Source organism: Onychostruthus taczanowskii, unplaced genomic scaffold (assembly GCF_017590055.1).
Source record: "Onychostruthus taczanowskii isolate IOZ18803 unplaced genomic scaffold, ASM1759005v1 scaffold135, whole genome shotgun sequence".
NCBI lineage: Eukaryota > Metazoa > Chordata > Aves > Passeriformes > Passeridae > Onychostruthus > Onychostruthus taczanowskii.
Window position 1 is genome coordinate 774,154 of NW_024498518.1, and position 21,962 is coordinate 796,115.

Below are 21,962 nucleotides of genomic sequence, written 5' to 3' on the forward strand. Positions count from 1 at the left end.
GCTGGCCTAAAGCACACATCTGAATACATGACACATGATTGCAATGTAGTGCACAAATTAAAATGCATTGATTTCTATCAAATAAATATTTGTTTTAGTGAAAATCTATTGCAATTACTAAAAGTATCCTTTTTCAATACAAATTAATCTAAGAATACACAGGTTTGTTGCACTGGCAAAACAATTACTGTGTTTATCCTGTAGATCTTTGTGATGCCCTTGAATTTTGTCCTTTAGAAAAAAATCATTAATAACTCTGCAGATATTTGCTTGTATTGGGTTTTTCTGCATTATCACTTCCAAGACAACCTCACCTATATTTCCATGTTGGATGCATATGACTTCCTCCATGCTTGTTTTTTTCATTTTCAACCACTACTCTAAACTAACATGGGTGCAGTAACAATTCTTAGCCCTAAATTTTGATTGCCTCTATATCTTTGAAATTAAGAGCCTTTAATAGACAGCCTTTCTTAGTTACATAGAACACAAAATATCCAAACAACATCCTTACAGGGCATGTCCAGCACAATTCAAACTTTGCTCAGCACCTGTGGATGCTGCTACTGAGCCCAGCTGAAGGCTGTCCTTCACTTTGTGCTGTGGTCTGGAGTTTCAGATATTCAGATATTCTCAACTCACAATCAAATGCTGAAAGAACAAAGCTGTTACCTCATTTACACCCTCACTTTGTAGAAAATTAGGTTTTTCTTACACATGCCCCTCTACCCTTTTCTGAGAACTCTACAAGTCAATCACCATGAATCTGTGACATTTAACTAGCTCAAAGCTCCTAGTAACTGCCTAGTACTTAGTAAATGAAAAAAAAAAAAAAAAAGAAAAAAAAACTCAAAAAACATTTTAAGTTAAGGAAGCATGGTATGGCACCCCAGTTTCCTAAACGTGCAGCCAAAACACATCCAGCATTAATGAAAGTTCAGTTAGAGAAAAAAGCAAAACCACTCAGGGAAAATATAGATTTGACATCATGAAATTAACTGGTTTTGCAAGTAAATCTGAAAAATCACCTTATATCTGTTTTTTTTTTTCTTCTTTTCTAAGAGGCTACAGAGTTTTATTATTCCACCAATATTCCCAAATCCATGTAAATTAATATTCTTAAAGAAATTGAAACTAAGCATCTGTTAAAAATCCTGCAAGAAACACAAGAAAATCCTAAAAAAGAAGGTTCTCATGCCCTCATTCTCTTGGCTCTGTACTCTATTAACACACACAATGAGTTCACCAAGTGTCAAAAAGGAAACTTATTCAAAAAGAGCTCATTGTATGAAAAGTAGTCCTGCAAGTTTACTGACACATGATAATAGTGATATTCTCTTCCTTTGGCTGCTGCTGCTAATTACCCAGTTAAAATCCATCCCAAATATGATGGCTTGCACTGTTTATCTTTTTTACAGAACTGTTCATTAAATGTAACATCAGGCAAGCATTAATTGTCATTGTTATGCAAAGTCTGCTGTTTTCAAATTATACACTTTGCTTGACTGAAAAACCAAACCAAAAAAAAAAAAAAAATGCAGGAAATCTTCCTGGAACACATTTTTAGACTCATGAAAGAACAGAAAGCAGTTAGCAACAGTCAACAAGAGTTTACCACAAGGAAACCCTGCCAGACCAACCTGACCACTTCCTATCATCAAATGATCAGGCTTGTGGACAAGGGGATAGCAGCAGACAGCATCTACCTGATATTTGGGGAGACTTTCAACCAGAGCCTTGTACCCAAGTTCTCCTGTCTGCACTCAAGAGGGATGGAGAGGCCTGATGGTTGGAAGACCAAGCTCAGAGGTTGCTGGTTAAAGGATTAATGGCTGCTGGTTAATGGATTAATCATCTCTCCAGGTGGAGACCAATTACTTTACCTTGCACACCTGCAGCAAAGTCAGGGCTAAGAGAAAAACTGAGGTAAGTAGAAAGGTTCACCTGTGCATTATCAAAGGCAGCTCAGGAGTTACTGCCGCTGAACTGTTTGTTCTGACATCCTCCCATCTGTCTGACAGGATCATAAGCATTCCCTGGATTGCAGCTGAGAAACTCTGTGTTGCTCTCAAGTGATTTATATTATAATCCACCTGGAAAGGAGCTATTTTTACCTTTATTTCTCTTCACAGAGGCACAGCAAGATTACCTCAAACTGCATTAACACTCACTATGCTTCAAGGTCTGCTTGAAGATGGGAGAAATGGTGAAATAATACGCTACAGAAAACTCTGACATCCTTCAGATGGAGATCAAACCTACTGTCAGTTTACTACAGATTTTTAGCCAGCCAAGTTGCAGTTTAAGATAGCCCACTTTTGGCATTGCTCCCTCCTGAACACTGCGGCACAGCATCCTGAAAATGCTCAGCCCTACAGCACAGAGCCCTCCTCATTTGGAGCTCAGCAAGAGACACTTTGGAGTGGATTCTGGAAGCACTTCAAAAAGCACAGCCATAATATTCTTCACAACAGTTTCCTATAAGTAGAGATTCATTTTTCACTAATGAAATGCTAATATATAAATAACTGAGTATTTATGGAAACTGAGCATTAACATTGAACACAGTAATAAATAGCATAAACAGCCATTTAGTTTGTAATTGTATTTTTCCATTAATTCTTATTTTTCTACTACAATTCCCTTCATGGGAAGGCAGCATGTCACCTAAACTTTGCATTATAGAGCATAAACAGGTGATATGTGGATACCTAATGCAAAGAGCAAGGGTTTAAGCAATGAATTTAAGAGAACATTTCTGTGGACAGAATTCACCTTTAAGTATGGATTTATCTGTTGCACAGACATTGTGCCATCCCCTTCCATCAGCAAAATCATAGGTTTTTCAGGTATCCATCTAAAGAACATCCTGCTGTGAAGCTGCAGTTGTGCAGCAATTTTTATTCCCTCTAAATATTAGCTGACAGAACTCATGAGGGTTATATCTGTAAACCATTCATTTTTTTATGCATCAGGAAAGCTTTTTATTAACAAGTTTAATATTGCACCTGTGGACAATATGCTTGCAGTATAAAGCAGATAATTCACGATATTTGTTGATATTTTTATTCTGTTTTAGGTTTACATTGTGTTAGTTTCCAATAAGGCAACAGGGTCAGAAGAAAGAGTGAGAAACAAGCTGCAAAAGGAAAAGGGAAAAGGGCAATTAGCAGCAACTCCTGGGGAAAAAAAAATAGAACTTCTATGATGTACAGAAGTTGTATTTTTCATCATCAATGACATTGCCATTGCCATTATTAATATGTCTCCTTACATTAGTGGCACTTCAGTGCAGTTAATGGCCCATTTCCCAAGCTACCTCACTCTTAATCTGTGTCTTTCTTTATTAAACTGCTGGTAAGTGAGCAAAGACAGTGCTAGCTCTTAACACCTTCCATTGAAAACTGGATGTTGCGTTGCTTCAAACACCAAATGCACAGATCTCTAGAAATATTCTTAAATTATAAATAACACACACAATTCATGTCTTAATATCTATTAGTTCAAAGACTCTCCGGCAATTCATTTTTCAACCCATAATGTATTTTTAAAAGTCTGTTTTGTTTGCATGAGTGTATTCAGAGTGAGCACATGCAGCATTTTTTGTGCCTGGAAGCATTGATAAAGTTGGGTTTTCCACTGACTACTCATTTAATAAAGTCAAATTGATTTTCAGTATTTTTTTTAAATAACAAATTGTTGTTCTACTGTTACTACAAAAATAAAATATGTATTTAAGGATAAATATTCATTTCTTCCAAGAACAACTCAATAAAGTAACTTCAAAAAAAAATTAAGACTACAAGTCAAAATATGGAAATCTTTGCTGCATTCTTTTCATACAAAGAATAGAAGGGCCAGAACTGCTGGTTCTCAAACTTAATTTTTTCTACTCTTTTCACACTTCTGTTCCAGAAAGATTAACTGAATGTGCAAATGTGAATATTAAGTTAGGCCACACAGTTCTGCATAACTGTTTATGTGGCCAGCAGAATTTTGCCAACAGAGTAGATCAAGGCCCCAAAGAAACTGCCTGAATATTTTCCTCAGGACTGACTATACTGATACAAGAATGTTACTTGTGAATCTGCCTTTCTTCCCTGGTGCAGCAAGGAAGGAAAGCAGGAACTCTTATAGTGCAAAACACCACCTGTTTTGATTTAAACCCAGAGATTCACTAAAACCATACTGGATCACAACATTTTGAGGGAAGTAACTGAAAAGGTCTGCAAATGGTTGTGCCTACAAATGTTCTCTTGTGACAGTTTCCTAGTGCTGTTTGCAATGGAAAGCTGCATGAAGCCAGTTTCACCCAATCTTTTCCTATGGTAAACAGGTGTCTTGATATAGCACTTAAATATGGGAAAATGGTGAAATATTTCAAAAGAAAAATACTCCTCAAAAGCAAAATTCATTTGGATAAAGAAAACTGGAAGCTTGGACCCAGTATGAATCATAACTCTGATTGAAATATGTTAAGGAATGCAAGGTTCACATCCACCTTTTTCTTGATCTGCTTAGGGGGCAATGACCCAAACACCCCATCTATTACAGAAAGTTTGACTGCTGCAGGCAGTTGCTTTGAGACTCAGATCAGCTGTGATATGTCATTTGACTCTGAGGCTCTATAAATTAATCCATCACATTCTCTAAAGCTTTGCACATCTCCTTGTGCACAGAAGATACCCAGGAAAACAAAAAAAAACAAAACAAGAAACACCAAGATGATGCTGTGTCACCCTGTCAAGTTGTACTATGGAACAGATTAAAAAAAAAAAAATAAAAAAAAAAAAAAAAAAAAAAAAACAAAATAAAACAAATTTTTTTTTTTGTTGCTGCCCCAAATATTAGATGACTGCTTTAAAACTTGGCCTACATAAGGCACCCATATTCATTTATAATTCTACATTGAAACTTTATTTCCTGTTTAAATTTGACCTAAATTCATTAACAGTTTCAGATCACATTTCCCTGTATAGATTATTCACCAAGGGGAAGATAACCCTAACTCTGAATATTCAAAGTTATGAGAAAATTATCTGAATGGCTTTTCCAAGAAAACCCACAAGAGGATACATTCTGGTGTGGAAATTTGTCTGACCTTTTGTTAAGCATTAAAAAAATGTCAGACAATATGGTGGAGCAGGGGTTTGTAGGTTTTCTCCTGGAGTTTTCTTTCCCTCTTACACTCAAAGATAAACTTTTTTTTCCCACCCTTTTCACTCTCAGCCCCAGAGAATTCTATGTCCCTCCACATTGCTGCATGTCCATCACCTTTTCCATCACACAGAGAGCTCAGACGTACACCATGCAGACCTGGTGTTGCATTTTGCACTCCAGCCAAGCTGCTCTGGCTCATTTCTTTCCTGTCCTTTTCCAAGGGGCAGTTTTACAGCAGGTCACTGATTATAGGAGCAAGTAGGTAAGAGCAGCAATAATTTAAGAAACTTTCTCAACTGTGAGAAAACAATTTCAGCCATGTGGAAGCACAAAACTTAGCCTTTATTTCTAGACATCTCATTGCTTGAGCTTTGACTCAGAACTTCATGGGACAACTTATTTTGGTAATGCACAAACCAGATGAAATCACTGTTCTTACACACCCCACAGATAACCCTGTATGCACCCAAATATCATACCTCAGCTATTAACCACAGGCCTCTTGTAGAGGACTAATCTTGTAATGCCTGATAGAGCTTGAACACTAAAGCTGAAATCACTTCCATCTCTAAATATTAAAAAGACTCTGTAGTTGATTCTGACTGCCTGAGGCAAATTCGCTGTTGATCTCCTTGTGAGAATTAACACTATAAGAAATTGCTATAAGAAAAGATGAGACGGATAAAATTAAACTTCAAATATAAACAGAGAAGAAAGTTGGGCGAGGTATCAGTCTAACTTGTCACAGCTCATTATAACTTACCAAGACACACAAACCTATTACATCAGCAACCAGACAGAATATAAAAATATTTATTATTAAACACTCTTGGAAAATATGTGTAGAATCATAGAATAAGGGCAAGAGGAATGAATTAAATCAGTTTTGGAAGTGTCAGATGCAGTAATTGACTGTTAACATTTCTTCTATCTTAAAAAAATATGCTGCTGAATTGCCAAGAATAATATTTTTCACTGTTCTCACACAGTTTTTCTTGTTGTGTGACTAGATCAATCAGGTACGTTAAAGTACACAGGATATTCAAAAGGAAGAGCTAGTTTTCGCTGGGAATCTGACCCGTTGGCTGGCTGGGAACATCTTTTTTACAAAGTGGATGCTGAAGAATAGATACTGTCAGAAAAATCAAACCCTTCTTATGTGGTAATGACCAGGCATGTGGCAATTTGCTCCCTGGTGGTCTGTGAAGAGCAGCTTCCAGCCCTGTACAACCTGTCTGAGTACTGGATCTGCTAGCTGAGATAATGCAAGACACCACTTCCAAGTGATGGCTCAGTCATCAAAGCATTAGAGAGCGATTACTTCCCTCTCCTTCTGCAAAAAAAAAGCTGAATAGCTGTAAATGAAGTGTCTCCTACTTCAGCAACAGCCGCTGATCTTGCAACACAAGCACAGGCAACACTACTTGTGACTACAGGAAAGGAGTTCCCATCCCAGAAGTAATCCCTACTTCTAACCTACCTCCCAGCCAAGCAGAGAGCTTTGAGGGAACAGAAAATTCAGGGTCAGCACATCAGGTGCCTCAATTATACCCCAGCATTTGACAAATACTCAGTAAGGGATTGGTTTCTAGTTTTGACATCACTCAAAATAGAATCTGGAGAGGAGCGTTTTCACATGGCAGAAAAACACATCCTTTTTTGACCTTAGCACTATAGGAAGACCTGACAGAAGCATGCATGTGGCCACTATTAAGTAAATTATCTGCTATGAATAATCATTCAACAACTATGTACAGGAAAATCAACCGGGCTCTCACTATGGGAAGGACCAAGAACTGTCTCTGTGTAGCCTCTACAGTCACTTCTCTCAACACTGTTCTGAATTTTTCAAACTCAAATACCTTTAAACAATGATAACTGAAGAAGTTTAAAGCTGAATAATACCTTCAAGATGACATCTAACTCATTTGCATTGAAAAGAATTCTTTGTATAGTACCTTAAGGAAAAAAACCCACACTTTTTTCTTTTTTCTCCTTTTATTTTTTTTTTGTTTTTGTTTTAGAATTTAAGATTCAATTATTCATATTAAAAGGGTTACCTGCTTACAAGCAAGGCAACATGTGGGTTGTCCACAAAAGGACCTGTGTTCTCAAAGATTATGAGGTTGAGCACAGATTTTTACTTAATTATTAGCAATCAAAACAGCTGCTCCTCCAGACCTGACTTTGTCTTTGTTTTCTCTAGCTGCCTTTTAACAATTTTGGTTTTTTAGCTCAAAGAACTGATTTGTTAAGAACCAGTTACTTTATTGTTTCACTGCCTCCAAACAATGATACTGTGATTGTCTTTTTAAGAGCTGAATTTTAAGTGGCAACTGCAAACCAGTACTGAGAATAGTTTCTACAATAACAGTACAAGAGAATCATGTGATGGAATACTGGCACCAAGGCGGCAAATGGGAGAGGGTGGTTTGGGAAAAGTCTTTTCTTTTTACATCAGCAACCTTAATGTGAATCAAATAGATAAGAAAAGTACCAATATCTAGCCAGGGTATGGTTTTATATTACCCAATCTATATTTCGTTCAGTTTTAGCATTTCTTGCAGAAGCTCCATGAAAAATATCATTTAACACTTTCCATTACAATTTAATTTAAGGACTAGTAATATTTCACCTGTACAAACTATTCAACATAAGGACAGACAGGAAATTGAAAATATATTGAGAAAATATCTTAATACTGAAATCACCTTTATATTTGTACAATAAAATCACTATCAAAAAATCTTGTTACTTGTCCAAAAAGAAATATATATATAACTAAAAGCAAGCTCAAACTGAAATGCAAACAAAAGTAAAACATTTTACTGAATCATCTAGAAATGATAAGTATCTTAGTAGGACAAGGGAGGCAACTCTACCTCTCCCCATCCCACTCCCAAACCCATTCACCTTGGAGTACTGCATTAAGTTCTGGGGTGTCACATAGATCTGGGACTTTGAACAGAAGTCTAAAGGGATTTTTAGGAATATTTTGTTCAAACTTCCTATACTGCTGCCACCTTTTTGCTTTTCCATTCCACCCATATATGGACACAGAACAGCTGAAAGAGGAGGAATGGAAAAGCTGAGCAGCAGCAGAGGCTGATGAGTAACTCTTCCATGTGAGGCACTAACTGGAAATGTTCTCAGCTCTGGTGCTGCCTGGGGAAGGAAGCAGGAAACCTCCAGAGCCTCAAGGTGTCAGACACCATCACCCTTCCCTTCCCTTGCAGGGACTCACTGCAGCATTCCTTCCTGCTAACCTGACTTGTTGGAGCAATAAAGGGAGCACGGTGTTCTCTAACAAGTACGGTCACTTATTTAGCTCATACTTTGCTGCCATTTAATCTTTTACTTTGCCTTCTAATTATGCTTTCCCAGAGATGCTTCACTTAGCTGGACAGCACTGCCTAAGGGTTTCTTAAATTTTGCCCCAAACCCTGCATGCACGTGCTTGGTTTTCAGGACTGGTTTGGTTGGATTTGAGGTTTTGGGATCTTTTGTTTGGGTTTTTTAATTTTTTATTGCCTTTGTTTGTTTGAGGGCGTTTGCTTGGGTTGTTCATTTGGCTTTTTTTCTGTTTGGGTTGGTTTTGGAAGGGGCGATATTTTTTATTTTGAAGAGGGGGATATTTGTTTGGCTTTTGCTTAAATTATTAGCTAGTTTTCCTTTTCCTGTCTGAACTCACCCTTGACTTCAGCAGCCCCTTCAGGAGGGCTTTCTTAGCTCAATTTGACCCTCAAAGTCATCAACTACTTCCTCCATGACTACAGTTATCCAATTCAAATTCTGGTTGACAGCTTTAGTAAAAGAAAAGACCACTTCCTATACAGACATAGTACTGAAATAATTTTTCTTGGGTGTTGCTGTTCTGGTTGGCGTTTTCTTTTGTTGTTTTTTTTTTTGTTGTTGGTGGTTTTTTTTTGGTTTTTTTTTGGTTTTTTGGTTTTTTTCCTTCTTGTCAAACACAGGTTTTTACAGTCTCTTTTTTGCACATACATATATTTAATTTTCTTGTTAAATGGAGTTTTCAGCTAATTGGACACATTTCAGTTGCAGCTTCATTATTGGTTTTGTCTGCTGTGACAGACATCAAGTATCTGAGCCACTTATTTGAGTGTCAGAGTTAAATGATTCCCACAAGAACTGCTGAAATATCATATCTAGTTTACTTTTGAAGCCACATAGGGAAGGCAAGATTGGGAAGGTACACATGCAGTAGAACAAGGGAATAAATCCATGCATGATATTTTGCTGCTTAAGCTAATAAAGAGACATCTCTTTCTGAAATAAGATTTTGCTTTATTTTGCACTTCCTCACAGAGCTAATTAAAACCATAGAAGTAACACCCAGCCTTCCATTATCTATTGAAGTCAAGTTGCCCAGGTAAACATTTGTATTTGTGTAGCAATTATATAGAAGGGTCCCATTTACCTTTTAAGGAGTAATGAGATGGTACTGACTGCTGTTATGCTGTACAGACAACTTTTTAATTAATTTATTCTATTAGAAGAAATTTAAAGGTGGAGGTACATTTTTTCAATAAGATAACCATCAGTCCATTAATTTGTACTTTGATCTATCCGTTCCACAGTAAAAATTATCACTTTTAGGGCAGCTATTAGCAACACAGTTTTGAGCTAATATTTTGACATATTGCCTAATGGCAACGACTCATCAACTGAGCTATTTCCAACAGACACCACAAAAAGGCTTTTAACATATAACAGACTGTTTTAATATTGTTTCCCTGGAGAAAACATGTGAGCTTGACTAAAGTTCTCTGTGGTAAATAAATATTTTATACATTGAAGAGGTTGCTGATGAATATATCTGGATTGAAGAGATAAAGTAGACACATATGGTTATTAAAAAATTAGTTATTTTCCTAAATGGAGACTTCTGCCCTTTAGAGCTGGAGGTGCTTCTCATATACCAATGTCTCTGAAGATTCTTTACAATAATTTCACAAGAGTGTGAGAATCACAAACTTATTAGACTAAACCTTATTTTAAACATTTCAAGCTACTCTGTCTAAAACTCAAGAGTGAGTAATTTTGCTCCTTGAATGGATAATAAATGAAAATGCTGGATTTTAGTTGGACCAAATAAGTGATACTTAATCACATGAACTCTCTTTAATAGTAATGAAAGTCTAGCAGGATTAATTTCTCTCCAGTTGATCATCACATCAGTCTGAGAAGAGGGACCATTTCCCTTTTGTGTACTCACCACGGATTTTAAATACTGCTGTACAAATGATTCAATGCAGGCCATGGCCTGAAACAATGCACCAGGAATTGATTGAAAATTGCCTTTTAGTCACCTTACAGCAGTGCTCTGCTTAGAAGGATCTCCAGAGATCTCACAGAGCTGAGAAAGAAGAGTTGTTGCATGCAGCAGAAACAATTTCCATCCTCAGCAGAGCCCTAAATTGCAGGTGGAAAGCAATTTCAAGTGTGCCAGCTTATCACACAGACAAACCACACAAGCACCAAGTGCAGTGGTGGAACAAGGAGCCTGGCTCAGGCAATGCTGTGCACATCCACTGACTGTGATCATACACACACATGCCTGAATAAAGAAAACGCCAAATTTCCTAAAAATAACTTGTCAAACACAGAGATACACAGAGTGAACCAGAGCTCAAAACCCTTCCTGTCTCCAAAACTACAGCACAGAAAGCCTCAGCCCAGTGAGAACATCAGTACAAATACTTTAAGCTAACACAGAAAAAAAAAAAAAAGTTGAAATAAGTTTGTTTCCTGCTTTATTCTTTGAGCCTGAATCTGGTTTTGCAAGATCCATTTTTAAGAACAGCAAGATCCAACTGTGAGCCATCTGCATGCAAAAGAGCAAATCTAAAGGCAGATGAGAAAATATGGAAAATGACCTTTGTACTCATGTCCTAAGTGTCATGGAACACCCTGATCTCCAAACCGTTCTGCCAGGGTTTGATCTCGGAGCTGAGGAGTTGAGCTACAAGACCTGTTGAGAGATCTGAAATCTATAGATTAAATTCACATTTCTTGGCATACCGAGGCTTTCAAAAGAGTCTTTACAGGAGTGGCTGAGATATAAGATACACTGCATTGAATAGTTAAGAAATCAGGGCGTGGATTCCTCTAGATCCATTCTGCATGAGAGCCTTCTCCACCAGACATCTCAGGAGGAGAATGCAAATACCACCACTGACAACAAAATGGTCAATTAAGTCACAACAACTAAAGTGGAAATCCTAATAATTTACCTTGCAAAGGTAATTTGCCAAGGAACAGAAGAACACCTCTGGGCCCTATAATTATTTCAGGCTGGAAAAATATCAGAAGTTACCTATAGCACTGAACTCAATGCTCCTCCATGTGAGAGAGCCAGGAAGTATTATTCTTGCACTCAGTTCATGCTTCATAGCAGCAGAAAACCACTGCTGAAGAAACTAGGTATTTCAAAATAATAAAGTTTCTAGCTGTTTACTTAATAAAAATTCCCTTCTCACGTTTAACATTCCTACTTCAATATGATATAGAAACCATCAATCTCCTCATTATCTACTGCCTTGTACAACTCCTGTTCCATCAGTGTCAAGATACCAACTTGCAATATCAAGTTTTTCAGCACAAATGTGGCTGCTTCTCTTCAAGTGAAGAGGAGAAAAAAAAAGTGATAAATTAAAATACCTGAATTACAGCAATTGGCTCTGAAAATTACAGCACCACAAATATATTCAGTTTAATTTCTGAGTAATGGCAACATTAACAGAGGTTATCTCAAGGCTTTAAAAGGAAAATAGGTACTTGCTTATGGGGCACATTTAAAAATAGTTCTTAGAAAGATCTCTTCATACTTGCAGAAGCCAGAAAGGTAGAAGTAATCTGATTAACTGAATTCTATAAAGGAACCAGATAAATTATCACAATACCCTTAATTATTTGTGGGTTTAATCCTCCACATGAAATATCAGACAGCCAACCAGTTTTCCCTTCCTATGAGGGAGTTGTGATTCCAGGAATGGTACAGGAATTTCCACATGTTCTAACTCTCATCTCCCTCAGTAAGATGCATCTGGCTTGTCTTATCTGGAAATACAAATGCAACCATCGTTTCCCAGTGAATGATTCATCTCTGAGCTTTCTATTCTGGCATCTCCTTAAGGCTGCTGATATTTCAGCTACAGCTCAACAAGGCGAAAATGGAAATCCTGACCTTCCCACTCAAGGTAACTTCTTCCTAGTCATGCCAGGCAGTTCTCTGCTTCCTGTCACTCCAAGCCATCCCTTGCATGTCACTGCCAATTCCTTCCCTCCCATCCAGTATGTGGCTAAGCCTCGGTTATTACTCCTGCCATCTTTCAGGCCTGGCTTTCCTGTCCATCCATGCACCAAGGATTTGCAGCCACTATTTGCATCACAACATATCCATACCACTGCAATTCACTCAGTGCAGTGTAGAGAAACTCTTCCTTGCTTCAATTCATTGACCAGGCCTCCAGCTGCACTGAAAGCTCTCCTCATATTTCTCCTCCTTATTCACCACTGTCTTTAAAGTAATCTCTTCTAAAGAGGAAATTCTTTTTCAGTGTGTGCGTATGCCGCAAACACACTGCAGTTGAGGTGTGACAATCTTTACTGGTCCTTGCTGCTGTCACCATTCCCAAACACACAAAATAAATACTGCAGGACATCACTCAAAGACCAGGAAGTATCAGTAACCAAGACTGGTGGACAGGCTTCATAAATCACACACTAGAGCAGGCATGTGACAAAGAAAGAATGGGGCTGGAGGGAGAAATGGCTACTCTGAAGCAAAAGTATGTCTGTAAGGAGCAGAGACATAAGGGCACAAAAGAAAACAGGCAGTCTAAAGGAGTAAGTTCTTATTAGATAAAAGGGAGGCAGTGAGAAAAAAAAAAAAAACCCTAATATAGTGGCTGCACCAAAAAAAAAAAAATTCAAGACATACAGCAAATGTGGAACCATCACCTATCTCCCCTGTCATAGAATCTTCACAGGTAAGTGATTTTTAAGCAAATGTGGACCAATCACCTATCTCCCCTGTCATAGAATCTTCACAGGTAAGTGATTTTTAAGTACAAACCCAATTGAGCAATCAAGTAGTTTGAAATCATAAACTCCACCAGGGTGAAAGGATGCTCAGATTAGAAATAAGCTGCACAGAAGGACAAAATGACTGCTCTGATCTGTTCAAAATCAACAGGAATCCTTTGAATAATTTTAAGTTAATGAATGAGGCTTTGGTTTGCAGGCAGGGACTGAGACAGAGAAGAAATAAATTTAAAAGTGAAAATGAACTGGAAAGAAGGATCTATCCTGAAAGAAGCTGAAAAACTGGAAACACTGATTTTATCCATTCTTATTGCCAGTTTAAGGAACTTCTAAATAACTTTACTTCCACAATTATATCTCAAATCTTTTATCAATGTAAATACACTAAAAACGCACAGTAATTATATGAAAAATATCAGTGATCATTGCGTTATTAAAATTAGTTTATTCAACAAGTCTCCTCTTTCTACATAAAGCATGAGGGAACAAACACCCCATGGCTACTGAAGCAAAATTTTAAATCCATCTTTATACAACCATTTAAGTACAATCCAAAATCCTAGAGGTAACAGAAAACACCTGATCCATAGATAATAGTTATTACCACATTCAAGGAGTTCAACAAAAATTAGATGCAAAAATTTTGAAGCTTATTTAAAGTTACATCTGCTACATGCATTCTTTTCAAGGCTTGTTCAAAATTTTCTAGGCCCTTGATAATTTTCTCCTCTAAAAATATCCCCACATTCTTTTCCAACAAATGCTAAATGAAATGTTGCACATCCCTTCTGAAGAAAGCTTTCATACAGTACAACGAGAAATGTCAATCTGAAAATGTCAAAATATCTCAAAAATAACCCATTTGAAACTGCAGGAATTTAAGTGTTTCAGCATACTGATGGAAAGCTTTCTTTCAGGTCAACAGAAAACAGCACACAGTGAAGCTATTTGGTTGGATAATTCTATTCTGCCCCTTTAGAGCCACTCAAATTGTATTCCCCGCTACACAATGAGATGACCAACAGATTATCAGCTAGAATTTGGGCATATTTAACTCCAGCACTTGGTGAGGGGAGGTATGTCCCTCCAGCAATGACATGCAGAACACAGCTGCAGTCTGAGCTGTCCCGAGATAGAGAAGATTGCGTTTCATGGAAGTGGTTTGAAAAAGCACATTTTGAGAAAGCTCAACACACCAAAATATTATACTCTGTAACAAGAGAGCAACAGAGAAGTCTTTCCCTCCATTTCCTTGACAGGCAAGTATTCAAATTTTCTAGCAAGTGTATTTGGATTTTAAGTAGTGAAGACATGACTTAGGTTCAGATGTTCAAGTTTAAACATTACTTTTTTCTCCAGACCTGAGCCTGCAGATTTATTTTTCCAGGGTTTTCATTGAGGAAATCATATTTATTTGTTCACCCTAGAAGAACCTCTAATAGCTGACTATTCATGTCTCAAATTATTTTACAGAATCAATTAGATTGGAAAAGACCTCTGATAATTAGGAGATCTGTATTGCTTGGGCTGGAAGTGAGGAGATACTTGAACCTTGGCCTTTGTTTTCTTGATGAAGAATTGAGCTGGTGAGGCTTCTGCTAATTTGTTAGTTGTAGGGAATACCCACTATTCATGCATCAGAGAATAATGTGTCCTACAGGACTCTAGGTAGCATATTGTAAAAGAGGAATGAAAAGACCATGTATCTGTTCTGACTTCCAGTTTTTGAAGCCAAGCTACAGCCAAGGCATTGCATCTATCACACACCTCTCACACTTTCATTAATAAAGTTTTCTAGCAGCCTGAGTTTGTTTGTTGTTGTTGGTTGGGGTTTTTTGTTTTTTTGGTTTTTTTTTTTTTGTCTTTGGGTTGTATTTTTGTTTGTTTGCTTTGTTAGAGATTTTTTTTAACTATCTCATTGTACATAGAAAGTTCTTTACACATTCAGGCCAAGTTTGGTTTTTAACTTACGTACTTGCTTTCAGAGAAGACAACCAAACCAATATATTTCTTCAACTTCTTGGAGAGGGAAAAAAAAACCCCAGAGGAAAAAGACTGGATACACTCTGCAACTGCCTCTGTCTACAAGAAAAGGAAGTATGGTGGTCCATCAACTCCTTCAGACTTCAGAAAGGAACACCAACTGGCCCAGAGCAATCTTGTTTGAATTATTTATTGATTAGCTTGGATTTTACTTTCAGGTAAGGGAGGGAGGAAATTCAGAGGTCAGACAATTTTTGAATCCAAAAGCTAGGAAAACACAAATAAAACCAGGAAGAGATTGACACATCAAAATTAACCATTAATATTTAAGCTCCCATAAAGAGTTTCCATCCATTGTCACTTAGTATAATGTTATTTGCAGCAGCAGTCTGCTCTAAAAAATATTGCTCAATATTCACCAGAGCTCAGAATATCTTAAGGAAAAATGTATCCATGTCTTCTGAATATTAGTAAATTAATACAGACATATCAGGAACTTTAAAGAGTAGAATAGTATTTGAGAAAAACATCTGAATTAAAAAACACTAGGAGAACTCATTATTGGAGACCACTGAGCTACTCCAACATTTTTACATGCCCTTTTTGAAGCTTAGCTCAAGGTTAGGACCACATTAGGTAGTGAATTTGTCAAGTGCAGCACTGACACACTTTAGCTGGACCTTTAGAAGAGAATTGTTGAGCTTCACCTTAAAAGAGGAAGAGACACAAACTTGACGACAGCAGACTCAAGTGATCCTCATAAACACTTTAGTCTCAGTGGAGTTTATTTTGTTTGTGACAAGCTTGGTCACTTCTTGCCCTGTTATAAAAAGATAACTTCTCTGGACATAACAGATCAAGGCTGGGCAACAGTTCCAGTTTATGCAGACCAGTGTACACACATGCATTCCCAACATGAACTGGAAGCTACTCATCCCTCACTGTGCTCCCAGAACCCAGCTTACAGACAATCTGTGAACAGAAAGGGATGACAATGACTCAACTCCTTACACATGGCAGGATATCTGCTATTATGAATTACTCATTCAGACTCTAAACACCATATTTAAACGTGTGAATCTTCTCACTTTCTTCTTAATAGTGAAGGGCACAGTTGCATTTACATATCTCTTTGAAGGTTAGTAAAGTAGTTTATGCCAGATCCTCGTGGAGGAGGAAACTGGTACACACTCACAGTTTTGTTGTTCTGGGGTTTTTTGAGTTACTGTTACATGTCAAATAGTTTTACACCAGAACGTATAAAAAAATATCTCAATTCAGGGTCATGCCCATACCAACAGGAAAATCACCCTCCTCCTACCAACAATTAGTTATTCCATAGATAATTAATTTTCAGGCAGTAAACTCATAAGCATGGATGGAGATAAAATTAATTCATAATCACCACAGCTTGAACAGTGAAGTGAACACACCCTGGCTGGACATCAGGTGCCCAAAGCCACTCTACTACTCCACTCCTTAACTGAACAGGAGAGGTAAAACAAAACTAAAGGATTGTGCACCAAGATAAGGGCAAGGAGAGCTCACTCAGCAATTTCCATCATAGGTAAAACAAACCTTACTTGGGCAAATATTTGTATTAACAATCAATACAATCCATGTTACCAAAACCAGGAGTGGCAAACATTCCACACCAAACACTTTTTATACCCCCACATTACTAAGACAGGGCTCAGTTTCAGAATACCTGTTCTATTGTTATGTTCCCTGGAAGAAGGAGGCACACAAGTCAGCCTGATTTACTGGACCAAAAAATAACGCTACATAACACAGGCTGGTTATTAAATGGCCACATCAATAAAGTTAGTTTTGTCCACCAGCTAACATACTTGACAGTTGACTAACACCTACAAAAAATGTACAACATCAAGAAAAATGCAATTAATACACAATGTCATCTTGGCTGAGTGAAGCAGTTAAATGTCATTTGGTTCATTCTCTTTTTTTATTAGTGTTTGCCCTATTGTCAAGATGGTTTTCAGAATATCCTTTTGTAGACAAATATTAGTAAGTCAAGTCAATACAGAAAGATATTCTACTCCAAGACCCATAAATTTGGGATGGGGGGAAGGGGTTAAGGTTTATTTGTTTTTCTTATTTTAAAAAGTTAGTCATGCATAGCACACCCAAATGACAAATACATCTCGTTTCCATAAATGTTTCCCTCCACAAAAATACATTTACAAAAAGCCCAGTTATTATAATAAACCAAGATATGCACCCTCATTATATCAAATCTCTCAAATTTCTTATCTTTTTTTGTAATAGCTTTAATATCATAGGTATAAAACACATAAAGACATCTAAACTGCCATCAACAACTGTTGAAATATTTAAACTAGTAAGTCAAAATAGATTATGAGATGTATCCTAACCAGAAAAAATATTGTCCATGATACTATATAAAATCTGAAAGATACTTCCCAGGGTGAGGCAAAACAAATAAAATGTTGAAGCTTTATATTGTTGATTGGGTGGGTACAGACACATTGGGAAGGGGGTAACACAAATTACAGAAGTACATCTTAGGTTTTAAAAGAAACCATATGTACAAAGAAGAAAATAACATAGCATTAATATGAACTGGGAGTCTCTAGTTAAACATTATAAAGAATGTTGAAGAGGCACAGCTTAAATTTTTCAAAGCATAATGACAAAACTGTACAATCAGCAGAACTGAAGAAAATAAAAAGGAAAGTACTACCACAAAAATAGTAATTTCCACAACACTGCCAGTGTTGCATGGTAACATTTTAACTTCATAACAGAAAAAGAAGACACAGACAAAACTTCTTTTTTCACCCTCTTCCTGCCAAAATGCAGAATGGTATTTATATGACAAGATCAATTGTTTTATTCCAAAATAAAAGATACTTAGAAGATACTGGAAGATACTTAGAAGCCATTTCAACCTGGACATCACCACACCAGATACCTGCATCCAAGCCCAGCCAAACAGGATGATGTGGGAGCCAAAGAAACAGCAAGAATGGCTGATAAATAATGACTTAACGTTTTCAACCTAGTTATCACATAATTAACTACAGCATCTACTGCATTTATGGAACTAGACTCTGTCAATGTACCCTATGCTAAAACATTTTGTTCTACTCAAGCTATATCCATATGGGACAAAGATATTTAAGCACCAGAAATAACTGTTATATCCTACATCAGATACTTAGAGAATTGCCAAAGGTGTCTGCAATGATACAGAATGAGCTTCAAGGTATACAACACTTGGGGTGTATATTCTTCTTCTGGTATATGCCCAGAAGCAGAAAATACAATTGGAAAGCAGAAATCATTCTATGCACATGTTGCTGGTCCAAGACCCTCCATCAGCCTTGCATTCCTTACTGTTTTCTTCAACAACCAGAAGACAAAACCAGGTATCTTCTGACAAATAATCTGGAATGCACCACTAATATGGTTTCTTTCATATAAAAGGTAATGTATTTAATGATGAACACTATCCTGTTTTAATATGAATTAGAGACTTGTTCCTATCATGCCTTGATATATTTTTAATTGTTTTATAGAAACATCCTTATACGAAGCACGCAGTCAGTGAAACCATATGTAGAGCCATATTTCTTCCCTCACAAGCAACATCATAATGAATACAATTTCATTTCACTGACATTGGGACAAAATATCACTGCTAAATTAATCACAGCTTTTGGTGAAGCCCTGCCACAGGTTGAAGTTGTGAATGCCCCATTCCTAGAAGTGTTCAAGAGCAGGTTACAATGGGCTTGGAGCACCCTGGTCGAGTGGAAGGTGTTCCTGCCCATGGGTGATCTTTAAGATCCCTTTCAATCCAAATAATTCTATGATATTCTGTCTTTGCAAAATTTAGCTATCACATATTTTTATCACCCACAAAACTATAAATTGATGGCACTAGGCTTGAACTCGATATATAAAAAAAAAAAAAAAAAAAAAACCAACACCAAACTTTTAGTTCCATATTTCTGATTCAGAACACAGTAGAAACATCCTGATGATTTACAAAAGGCACTGATATTACCTACAGGGCATGCCAAAATGAGCCATAAGAAAGGTATATATTTGAGCTGTGTGGGAGAAGGGGGTCTGGTGTCACTTGTATAGTTTGAAATTCAAAAGCAGTTTAAAAAAAGAACTCAATTAGCTCATGCATCTACTGTGAGTAGGAGGTCTCATTGGGGCTGTCAGAGGAAATGCTATTTAATCAACATGATGTCAGTCAAATGCTTGTCAAACCTACTACAATTTTTCAAAATCCAAATGTTTTAAATAATAATTGATGGAAAATTATATGTAGAGATCTGGCCACTTTAAAATAAATTACAGTATTTGAATATTTGCTAGAAGTTTCTGGCAGGAGACATTGTTACTAGGTTTATTTCAAAAGCCTCCGTTTCTACTCTGTGGAAGAAATGTTTAATACCCATCCACCCAAGTAGGATTTGGACCATCTACAAGAACATTTAATTACATAATTGTGAAATTACATGAGACAGGCATTAATTTAACCTGCAGCACTTTCTCCCTGAGTTGCACTACAGCAAGTGTTTCTAACCGCAGGATCATCCAGATCCAGGCTTCCCCCTGGAAGTGTGCTGGGGCAGGTTTCTCTGGAGAACTCACACCTGCTGCTGCACCCACCTCAGGGGTTAACCAGCTTTACATTAGATGCTTTCAGTGGCACTGCCTGGTGCACAGAGGGATTGGACCAAGGTTAAAGACTCTGGAGAAGACAACACAAGATGAACAAGGTCCAGAAGAAGCTGCAAGGAGTCAGCTCAGGGCTAACACCAAAGTCAGAGCTATAGATAAGTCTCCAGACAAACTGTTGACCTCGGCTTTGATGTTCGAGTAAGGTCAGCCTGGAAACCCCTGAATTCCTGCATGCTGCTGTGCTGCCCTCCCAGTGGCTGCATGGTGAAAATCCTGGAAAGGGCTAGAACAGGCACTTTGAGGACAGCAGTGGCCAAGTCAACATGTGAAAGTCTTGCAGAATTTCATCTTTCTGAAGGACTGAGAATCAGAAGTTCTGAAAATCTCTGGTACAACCTCTTTTTAACAACTTACTACATCTATCCATATGCCCAGAAAATTTCTCTTAGGTAATAGAATACTATTTTTTTTAATTAAGTGAGGGTCTAGGCAGCAGATGAGATCAACAGTATTCCATAACTCCTAACTACTGTCTGTTGGAAATATCATAGGCTTGTATCATGCAGAGATACAGGTTAGGCTAGGAGCAATGTGGTGGGCCACCATAAGGCTCATGATACTAAAGAACTGTGAAGGCTTCTCCAAAGGACTAAAATCTCTGCATCAGCTTTTCCCAACAAAGAGTAAGTTCACTTCAGATAAGTGTCAGGTCACAGAACAAAGCATATTCCAGCTTGTGCAGGAGTACATAAAAAATATGACAGATGAAACAGCTTAATAAACATTTCTGAGCTTCAGCAGGAGGTCTCAGCACAGACAAAGCTCTGCAAATTCAAAAGGAATTATTCATAAGAGGAACGGGTGTTTCTGCAGCAGCAGATGAAGAAACTATTAGACCCAAATCAAATGGAAGAGTTCATGTTTCTGTGCTTGAGACTCTGGCTAGCAGCTCCCCCCTGACTGAGGAGGGCTTACCACAACTACACAACAGGAGCCAGAGGTAAACAGATTTAGATAAATTGGAACAGAAAAAACTTACAGTATTGGCAATATCACAGTAAGGCCCTTCTCAAAGCAAGAGGTAGTTTACTGAAAAAGCTTAGTTTGATTGATAAATTTTTCAGTTATTGCACCCATGAGAATTATTTGCAGCCTTACAGTGAGCTCAGGTTATGAAAGGTGCATTTCTGAGAAACATAACTTCATTTTTCTTTGCTTTGGTGACTGACAATCCAGGAAAAGGCTTTTGAAATCACTGGGTTTTTTTTCAGCTACTGCTAGAAGCAGCCAAGCAATGAAAAGAGTCTTCTGTAATCACATTGAGCTATAAATTGCTATTAAGGCAGCCAGCCCTTTCACAAAGCATGATCCAAAATGCATACACCTATATTATATACATACATTTAATAAATAAATTCTTGCAATGTCTCTACACACATAGCACCACCTGGCAAAAATGCAGCTTGGTTATTTGGAAAGAAAACTCTGCTTGATCACTAATTTGGCTCAGAGCCATCCCCACTACTGATACAGACTGGGAGATGTAGAGATCAAGAACAGGCCTGCTGAGTAGGACTTGGGGACACTGGCGGACAAAAAAAAACCATTGAAATAGGGCAGCAATGCACACTTGCAGCCCAGAATGCCAGTCTTAACCTGGGCTGAATAAAAAGAGTGGCCAGCAGGTCAAGAAGATGATTCTGCTCTACTCCACTCTCATGAGATCCTCCTAGAGTACTGCACCCAGCTCTGGAGGCCCTGTAAAAGACAGACCTTTGACAGCAGCTGCAGAGGAGAGAGAAAACAGAGGGCAAATCTCGTATGAGAGAGGAACATTGTTTGGGGAATGTTCAGTCTGCAGACGAGATGACACCTCAGAGGCCTTACTGCAGCCTTTCAATAAAAGATGTGGGCAGGAAGGTAGGCTTACAAGAAAAATGAAAAGGGGCATTTCACCAGGGTCTGCAGGGTAAGGAGAAAGGGAAATAGTTTCAGACTCGATTGTATCCAATTCAGACGGTTTTAAGTAAGGCCTTTTTGTTTACTTTTTTGTTAACACAAACAAT